This window comes from Daphnia magna, linkage group LG3 (assembly GCF_020631705.1).
Source record: "Daphnia magna isolate NIES linkage group LG3, ASM2063170v1.1, whole genome shotgun sequence".
NCBI lineage: Eukaryota > Metazoa > Arthropoda > Branchiopoda > Diplostraca > Daphniidae > Daphnia > Daphnia magna.
This window is the reverse complement of record NC_059184.1, coordinates 10,154,337-10,165,088: the sequence shown is the minus strand read 5'-3', so window position 1 is coordinate 10,165,088 and position 10,752 is coordinate 10,154,337. Positions and strand designations below refer to the sequence as shown.

Below are 10,752 nucleotides of genomic sequence, written 5' to 3'. Positions count from 1 at the left end.
AAAGTACTGAACATTCTGTGTTTTATTTCACTGATTCATAAAATGACAGTGATTTTCGTGTTGAAGGGTAAACATAAAAATGAATCAATAGAAAAGAGTTTCCGTTTGTTTTTCCGTTGCAACGATGACTCTCCTGTCATGGTACCTCTTGAATTTTCTTTTGATGCCCAGTTGAGACCTAAAATTAAGTAATGATATTTTTATTCAAAACCAATAGCAAGTACTGAACATTGTGTGTTCTATTCCCCTGATTAAAAAAATGACAGTGATTTTCGTGTTGAAGGGTCAACATAAATACAAACCAACAAAACTGGCGAGCACATCAGCCTATCGAACGGGTCCAGCATCGCATGAAGAAATCTCTTGCGTCCCAGATATCGGCCTGCTCAAGGACCCACTAGAGACGGTTCAAGAGGAAATGAGGCAGCTCAGAGAGACAACAATTCCACAGATGAGCAAGGAGATCGAGTCCCTGGACGAAGACCTGTTAGAAACTAAAGAAAAAATAGCAAACTTTAATCAACGCTTTAACATCCTGGAAAAAAGTCAATCAGTAAACGCAAACAACCAATCGCTCAGGTTCGACAAGCTTGAACTAATGATTGCCAACATGACGGTACACCCCCAACCAATGCCTCCAACTCATCCTACAACCTTGGTGCATCCAGGTGCCTTCCTCTCATCAGCAAGCTACCCAGCCCCCCAGCGTGGACACCCTCACGGAGACAGGAGAGCCGCATGCTAAACGATCCGCTTTCACCATGGGGAAATTCATTTACGGAAGACATGGACGACCACAGCTGCAGCCAATATGACTAGTATAACCAATCCTAACTTTAAATGTCTACAATGGAATGCCAGAGGCTTGACCAAAGCAAAACTAGAAGAGTTTCGATATTTCTTATCTTTAGTTAACCCAGAAGTTGCCCTACTAAGCGAAACCCACTGGAACAGTGGCTTTGCTCCTAAGTTCAAACACCACCACATCCTCAAGAAGGACCGCCTCAACAGATTGGAGGGAGGTGTAGCCATCCTTATCCACAAAACACTTTACTTCACACCTATTCACCTACCCACGCGGGACACCGTTGAAGCTATCGGTGCCAGCATCATCTGCACAAATAAAAAAAAATCGATTTCATATCCACGTACGTCCCCAAAGGGGACTGCGAGACCGAAGATATAGCAGTCCTACTGGATAGAGCGAATGATTTCGTGGTCGGTGGGGACTTCAACGGCCATCACTTCCTGTGGGAAACCGACGCTAACGAAAACCAAGCAGGAAGAACAACGAAACGAAACTCTAGCGAACATCGACAATGCTTGTCTGATAACCCCGATGAGCCTCAACACCCGCATAGACCAGGCCACTGGAAAAGCGACAACGATCGACCTGATGCATCAACCACCGCATCAACCACTTCGGGACCTTACATAGGCAGCGACCACATACAGATTCACCACCCTTAACACCTGCCCAGCAGAAGCTCAAGCCACCCCGTAACATGGATAATAGACGAGGACAAGTGGCCCTCGTGAAGCCATTACATTGACGGGCTCCTCGTTAAACACAAGTTCACTACAATTACTGACCCGGATATGGCCTTTCAAACGTTCATGGGAAGCATTGACGAAAGCAACGCTAAATACTTCAAGAAAACTGACCCAACAAGGCAACCAGAGACATGCAAGGATCCAGCGCGACCATGGTGGAACGAAGTATGCAAGAGGTTCGTAAAAAATGCTAGAAAGTCCTTCATAGAATGGAGGGAATCCTCCCTATCCCACAACTTACGCAAAAAATGGAAAAAGGCAGAAGCAGAGAAAAGAAGATCAATAATAAAAGCAAATTAAGAAGCGTGGAACACCTTTTTCTCCAGCTTGGGCCCCAACGACCAGCTGAAAATGTGGGCATTCGTCAAAAACATGGCAGGCAAGGGTTCTGATTCATTTGCAGATAGACGCGCCATCATCCTAAATGATACCTTATACAACATCCACCAGGATAAATCCGAGCTGTTCCTAGAAAACTTCAACAATATCCACCCCAAGGATATCCCCACCAACAGGATCTTCGAGGCCACGATCAGTGACACGGTCAAGTTACAAAGCCCCAGCATACTCAACGACCAGATAACACCAGAGGAGGTATAGAGAGCCATCCCGAAATCAAAAAGCAACGCAACAGGCCTGGACCTCATTCAAAATAAGATGCTGCAGAGCCTTAGCATTGCTAACAAAGCCCACCTCCTATACCTCTTCAATACTTTATTGTCAAACAAGTTTGTCCCAGCTCAATGGAAAACAGCAGTAGTGATACCCCTTGTAGAACAAGGAAAACCAACTGAAGACCCGAACTCCTACAGACCAGTGTCGCTTACTTCTTTTCTGGGAAACACCCTAGAAAGAATCCTATCCAACCGACTTCACTGGTACCTGGATGCCAAGGGCTTCATCAACGTCTCCCAGGCAGGATTCAGGAAAGGGTGTAGCATGACTAACCACATCGCCGAACTAGACAGCGACATCCAGCTCAGCTGCAACATAAAACAATGCACTGTATCAACGTTCTTGGACACTAAAACAGCCTACGACACAGTTTGGATTCAGGGATTAATCTACAAGGGTCTCAGGACCCTTCCTAGGCTGGATTCAGGAATTTCTATCTGGGAGGAACATGTGCGTCAGAATAGGAAACAATACGTCCCAGATCAGGCCAGTGGAAAACGGAGTACCTCAGGGGGCAGCCCTCAGCCCAATCCTATTCAACATCATGCTGACTGACTTTCCTTCGCCCACGCCCGAGACAAAAATCCTACTCTATGCGGATGACGTCACACTATACACCCAAGTGAGACGCCCAAAGGATGCAGAATTAACACTCCAACCGGTGCTCGACCACGTTTACCGGTGGGTCCAGAAGTTGAAGTTCACAATCACTCCCAAAAAATGCGGGATGGTGGTGTTCATAAGAGCCTATAAACCGGGCAACGATCCACTACTGTTCCTGAACGGCCACCGCATCCAGTCCCAAGCCACCTTTAAATTCCTAGGAGTATGGTTCGACTCAAAGCTGATCTGAAAGACTCACATCAACTACGTAGCTAACCGCTGCAAACGATTGAAAAACCTGTTCACTATAATGGCCAAAACAAACCCAGGCCCGACAGCCAAGACACTAGTCATGCTATGTAAAAGTTTGGTCGACAGTATCATGGACTAGGATGTAAAGCATACGGTAGCACAAGCAAATCTAATCTAAGAAAAATAGACGTCATTGGCAGAACCATCTTGGGATCAAGACAATCCACGCCTTCTGAGATTTTGTATGCGGAGACGGATACGGAACCTTTACAATCGAGAACCAGCTGGCTCACCCGGAAATACCTGGCGCGCTTGAGCTACAAACCCCGCAACTGGATGCACGGCCCGGCCAAACAACTCCTATCCGCAACCTACGAGTGGAAACCCAGAAGCACCCCGGGCATAGTCAGCGAAGCCAGGCATTTGAAAAACATGGGGATCACTCTATTCCCACCCCAACCAGAGGTACCATCCGAGTATAAACCCCCGCCTCCCAGTAGGCCTCCACGTGGCAGAACCCCTTGGTTTCCCTTGAGTAAAAAGATGGCATCAACATGCAGAGCCAAAACAATAACTACTTTCACCCGCCCTCAACCAGTAAATACCGGAATCCACAATAAGGGTCTACACGGATGGCTCCAAATCGATGGACACGGACCCAATGACAACGGCCTGCTCCGCCTACTTCCCGTCTTTGAATCTCGAAAAAGCTTGGACACTAACCGCAGGCACCAGTGTCTTCTCTGCAGAGCTAATTGCAATCGCCCAAGTGCTAAAACATATCTACAACCTAGACGATCACCCCCCCCCCCGAAGTAATGATCTTCAGAGATTCAAACTCAGCAATTAAAACCATAATGTCAGCCACCCAGACCAACAACGAGGTGGTGAATGACGCACGGGAGACGATAGCGAGCCTAAAATCGAGCGGAACAGCAACCAACATTGTATGGATCTCGAGCCATACAAGGATAGAGGGGAATGAAAAGGCGTATAGACTGGCTGCAACAGAGTGCACCAATCAAAATAGAAACAAGCTCGCGAACAATCTTTCGGTCGAGGGAATAATATCCCTCGGTAAAGCCAACTGGAGAGACTACCTTCTCTCCACTCTACGTCAGTGCCAGAAAAAATATATCCAAGTATAGAAAAGGCTAGGCGTCATCAAATGGCACCAACACAACAATAGGAAAATAGCAACATGCCTGCATAGACTGAGAACCGGCCACCACTCCCTGAACTCGTTCAGGCACAGGATCGATCAAGAAGTCGACCCTAGTTGCCGATATGGTTGCGAAAAAATAGAAAACAGTCAACATGCTCTGCTTGTGTGCCCAAAACACGAAACCCACAGATCAAATCTACGCCTTTTCCTATCGGATAACCACCTCACGCTCGACCAGGACACGATCCTTGGTCTGAACCTCGCCATAGACCCCAACCACAGTTTAAAATCCGCAACCCACTCGCTAAGTTCCTGGTGCAATCAGCAGTCATCAACACAATCTAGGCCCATGCACAGATCTAGCTTACACCGTACAAAAAACTTAAAAACAAGACTAAAAAAATCACCATTGTAAGGACGTATCGACCATAGTAAGGACTCCCGCTAGAGTTAAGACGTTAGTTAGAATTTTGTTAATTGCATTTAGTTTAAGTGTGAACAACCTCATATTTCTCCCCCCACCCTTGACCTCCTTTTTACGCTATCTCTTTTATTATTTTATTGCCCCCCTTCCGCTGACCAAGGTGTCAAAGCCCCCACCTTATCTCTCAACCTTGTTTCCCTTTTTTCGCACCAGTTCACATTTCTTCATGAACTGGTTGCTGATGTTTTCTCTTTTATTACCCCACGCCAACCTTAGCGTCCCCAAGCAAACTAGTGGTATAAAACCCAAAACACGATTTCTTTTCGTAAGTCTTCTCCTAGCTAGTGTGTGTATTAGTTCTCTTGTAGCTGTGTGACCAACTTGTTAGTGTTGGGACGGTATTAGTTCTCTTGAAGCTGTGTAACCGACTTGTGAGTGTTGGAGATGAGTTGAATAAACGGTTCACACCCTACCAACGCACGTTCTTTTCTTCATTTAACGTTACCATACCCTCCGTGAAGCCGTCTTCAAACCGAATCACCTGGCATCAGAATGGAGTGAACTCAAACGTAAGTACCACTCCAACCTATCCTTCATTTCTTTCCTACAACCTGTTCACTTCATCCGTGCAGCCGACGTGACTGGCTGACGGATCGTTGGTTACCACCCATTGCACAATTGTTTGTTTGTTGTCTTTAGCAGTTTAAATCCGTCAGGTTTAACACTTGACGGATTAAATATTGCATCAGGTGGCAGTGAAGTCGAACCGTGACCTCGTGCCTTTTTTTTGACCGCCTCGTGCCGCTACAAACATATGATTCACTCGTTCAGGCTCTGCTGTGCGGACACTATGCGTCGCATGCACATTCAATGAACGGACATGCGTCGGGTAGTTTTCCGCGTTGCGTGATTGAACGTGTGGGTCGTCCTAGCTTATTTATGTCCCACTTGGTTGACGGACGCCATCTTTCTTTTTAGTCGAGTTGGTCCAACGACGGATTTAGGATTCAGAAACCCCTTTTTTTGGTTGGTTTAAACACCACCCCCTTATGCTGCCGTGCAGTGAACTGCGATTGCTCTTGCGGGAGTAGGAATTCAAGAAGAGGGATTTTTTGGTATTTTCAAGCAAGAAGATATTTTAGCCGATATTACTGTTCCACAATGCCCTCACGCTAAGTCACGCTAATTCACGCGAACTCCCGAAACCGTAATTTGAAAAACAAACCGTTCTTTCTGATCTTTGTTACGTCACTCATGCTTGTGCATAGACTACCCAGAAAAGGTTGGGAACCGTGATTGCTCTCGCGGGAGTAAGAATTCACGAAGAAGGATTTTTGTGTATTTTCAAGCCGGAAGATATTTGAGCCGATAATACTGTTCCACGATGCCCTCACGCTAAGTCACGCTAACTCACGCATGCTCCCGAAACCCTCAAATTGCCAGAAAAAAACGTTCTTTCTGATCTTTGCTATGTCACTCATACTTGTGCATAGACTACCAAGGGAGAGTTGGTAACCGTGACCGCTCACGCGGGAGTAGAAATTCACGAAGAAGGATTTTTTGCGTGCTCTCAAGCCAGGAGACCTTTAAGCCCATTACTACCGTTCCACAACGCATTCACGCTAAGTCACGCCGACTCCCGCAGACACAAAAATTAGGAGAAAAGACCGCCTTACCCATTTAGCTTCGTTACCGCGTGCATAACACCCTTCTAAAATAGTAATGGTTAAGGACGAGAGCAGCGCGGGAAAGAAGATTCCGCTTCTTAAGCGTTGGGGGAGGTCCTTCCGTCAATCCTTCCCATCATTCAGGACGGGCCCAGGACCAAACCAAGCCGCAGCAAACCAAAAATACATCGAGGAACAATTAGAGAAGTTTGTAGACAGCTGCAAGGGTAGCCAAGGGTCAGGAGAAGGATTTTTCACGCCACAAGAAGTACGGGAACACGTAAACGAAGACGAGTGGGCAAACCTGGGCGCCCGACCAAAAAACCTATACCCCTAACCAACAGCCCCCCTAGTAAATTTCGATATCCCCAACAACACAGACCGAAGGGAAACACCATTGGCCCAGCAAACGAACGTAATCCGGAACCACGCACAGTCCTTATTCAAAGACAGTGACACAGAGGAGGAGAGAAGAGAGCTGTTACGCCAGGCAAGCACTATCCTACACGAAGCAGACCTGTCCCTCACACCAAGTAACCAAAAAAGGAACTCCTTCCACAGCCAATACTGGCACTCCCGCATCCACGATATTCCGGAAGATGAGCTTATCTTTGAGCTCCAGCATCATCTAGAAGCTAACGGCCGATTCCGCCTAAGTGATGAGCACATCAGGGTCTCGTTACTTTCCCTCCTAGCGCTTTACCCCTCCCTCGATACCCCAGCCAGACTTTTTGAATTTTTAAACCTACGGACGGGGTACACGCCAGTTCTACCTCTTTCGTACGACAGCAGTGATTCCGCCCCATCTATCGACGCCCCAACCCCACCGCTGAGAACCGACACAAGACAGAGCAACGAGGAGTGGCTTATCGACCTACTCACCCCAGACCTTGCCAGACCCGACCCAAACTTACCCGATCCAACGGAGTTCAGCCCCGTGACGACCTCGGATCCCGATACAATCGAGGAAACACCTGGGAAGCCCACTTCCCGCCAAGAGACAGATAAATTCACACCTCCGACTTCGACGAGTTCGCCAATCACCTCGCAAACGATGTCCCACCACCACACCCTACATCCAACACCAGTGTCTGGCCCCCCGTGCCCTACGTCGATAAAGACACCGTCAAACAGGAAGGTGTCATTTACGCCAGTGCCCACCGTGTACGGGGCGAATGCAAGCAAACCGTCTCAAGTACAGGCGAGCACGTTCTTTGAAACGTACGAAAAAGAGTTGACCCGCCTCCTAGAAGCTGGCGTCGACACGAAGACAGCAGTTAGTACCGCGAGAACCCTTGCCCAAGCAGAGCAAAACCAACCAACGGCAACCGCAGACACCCTACAAGGAACCACTAACCCGTACCCGACTTCAACACTACAGGGGGTCCCCCCATTACCCGTATCACAGTGGGGCTATAACACGCCCCCCACCAACCCGTTTGCCCCATCTGGACAACCCTCTCAGATCATTGCCCACCCAGGTTTCGTAGCTTCGACACCAGTCAACCCGCCAACCGGTGGGCAGCAGAACCCCCACTGGCTAAACACACAACCGCCCCCACCCAACACCCAGGGACCAAAAGTACCAGCTGTCCCTCCTCCGTCACAAGTGTAGCCTTAGACGACAAAATTAGGAGGACACATCAGGAACAGGCAATGCAAGCCTTTGGTTCAGTGACAATCTTTTGTGATCGTCAGAGGTCTGGTCGTTTCGACGATTGGGCGGCTCACCTGGAATCAGCCCTCGATCTAGGCAACTTCGAGGAAGCTAGGAAATTACGCTTAATGCGCTCTAAACTCTACTGAGAGGCTGCTGAAGAATTCGACACATTCAAGTTAGACAACCCCATCCGATCCCAAAAGTACGCAGCAGTGAAAGCACGACTCTTCAAACTCTTCCACTCGACCGAAACACGGTCACAAAGGAGTGTCGAGTTTCACAACATGAAGAGGGAGCCGGAGGAAAACATGCGCCGCTACGCAAACCGTATTCGTAAGGCGTTCCATAAAGCTTACCCTATGGATGGGATATTAGATTCAGCTACCGCCGCATCCTGGGAGCAAATGATGATGGACAGGTTTCTGGAAGGTCTACCCAACGATGTGCAAGTCCCCTTAAAGTATAAAAAGTTTGCATCGTTCGAGACACTTATCGATCGAGCCGAACTTACTGCATTAGCTATTGAAGAATCACAGACCAGAGTTAGAATCCATGCAGCATACTCGTCAACGAATGCACCAACCCATCAAAATGAACTGACCAGCGTGCTGGAAGCCCTAAATTGCTTAAGCACCAAGGTTGACCATAATGCCACGACTCACAACGCGGAACTACAACAGATTCTAGCAGAAATGAAAAGGCAATTAGCACAGAGGCCCTTTCAGGTTCGTGGAGGACAGAGAGACCCGAACGTGACGCAACCCGAAGCTTTTAAAAGGGCAGCCATTTTTTGCGAATTTCACAACACCTGGGGGTTCCACACCGAAACAGACTGTTTCACCAAGCTACAACAAAAGAACGAGCTTTGCCGCCTGTGCCGGAACATAGGGCACCGACATAACTTCTGCCCTACCATCCGGCACCCAAGACCCCCTCCCCCATCAGGGCATTATGCCAACACTCCAGCGACACCAACCGGCATCCTGCGGTTGCAGGCGGAAAACTAGAAACCACCGAATCAACTGTTGGGCCACTCGGTGGGTGCCCCAAGCCCCAACAATTTGTCAAGTCCGTGTCCACCCAAGTTACCACCCCCAGAATTGGACTAAGAGTAGGGAATAGTTCATTAAAAGCGTTAGTAGACAGTGCAGCAGGCAAAAGCCTCATTAGTAGTCGACTCTTCGAAAGACTACAGCAACAAATGGAAGAATTCAGACACACAAGAGAAGTAGCGGTAAACCTTTTCGATATAAGCAACAGGCGCCTGGCCTGCCAGGGCACCGTAACAGTAGATGTTCTCGTCGAGGACGAGAGGCCCCGTGAACCCTTTCAACAAGAGTTCATCGTCGCTCCGGAAATTATGGAAGAATGCGTACTAGGTTTAGACGCTCTTCATGAACATAAGTTTATGATCGACGGTCGTGAGAGGCGAGTCTATCGAGTGAGGGAGTCTGATCACCTCCAAAACGATGACAAACCCACAATGATGGTGGCTGTTAAAACGAAAATACCTCCATCATCCGCATGCGTGGTGGAGAGCGAGAATAGTGACATCAAGCTATCTCTCGACACTGCCTGTTTTCTAGTAAAAAACCCACGGTTACCCGCCGGTCTTCGACTGGACCCCTTCGTCTCTACAAAACGTGACAATGGCATGTTCAGAATTGTGATAGTCAACGAAACAAACCACACTATCTCCCTTCCTCGCTACACCATCTTGGATCATGTGGTTTTCGAGCCACCTACACTCATAGCATCTTGTTCCACCAAGCCTACTACCATCGACCCCGCCATCTTCGAAGCCTCCCTCCCAGATGTTATGGAAACCATAAAGGGGGAATTGCGCTAATTGCTCTTAGAAAAACAAAGTATCTTTGCATTTCAAACACGCGATATGAGGAACACGGGCCTGGTAAAACACGTTATCGACACTTAGGGGCAAGGGCCCATCCGCCAAAGGCCATACAGAGCATCTCCCCGTCAACGGGAGGTTGCAAAGAAAATCATTGACGAACTACTAGCAAACAATATTATACGACCCTCCCTCTACCCTTGGGCGGCCCCAATAGTGTTAGTAAAGAAGAAAACAGGAGACGACCGCCTGTGCATTGACTACAGAAAACTAAATGCGATCACGAAGAAGGACTCCTTTCCCTTGCCCCGCATTGACGACATGCTTGACCTGTTACAAGGCCAAAAATGCTTTTCCACTCTAGATCTGGCATCAGGATACTGGAAAATAGAAATAATCGAACAGTTTGTATGAATGGAATCGGCTCGCCTTCGGTCTGACTAACGCCCCAGGAACCTTCCAACGATTGATGAATTTTGTCCTTAAGGAAGAGATAGGAAAGACTTGCTTGGTTTACTTAGATGACATTATCATCTTTTCTAAGACTCCCTTAGAACACATATCGAACCTGCGGAAAATCTTTGATTTACTTGAAGAGGCAAACCTCAAGGTGAAACTATCAAAATGTAGATTTTTAGAGACATCGGTCCAGTACCTCGGGCACGTCATCTCAGCAGATGGCGTAGCACCAGACCCCGCAAAAATTGTATCCCTAGTAAATTACAGAAAACCACTTATCGTTAAAGATATGCAGTCCTTTTTGGGGTTAGCGTCATACTACCGACGGTTTATCAAGGGGTTCTCCACAGTCGCCCACCCCCTCATACATCAAGCGAAGGGTAAACCGCAGGACAGGATAAAATGGGGGCCCGCTGAAGAAAAATCCTTCGAATCACTTAG

At 47.9% G+C, this 10,752-nt stretch overlaps 1 pseudogene; it reads left to right on the top strand.

The window, feature by feature from the left end:
* Window positions 1–7,966: 7,966 nt before the first annotated feature.
* LOC116919315 lies at window positions 7,967–9,849 on the top strand (annotated as a pseudogene).
* Window positions 9,850–10,752: the final 903 nt, after the last annotated feature.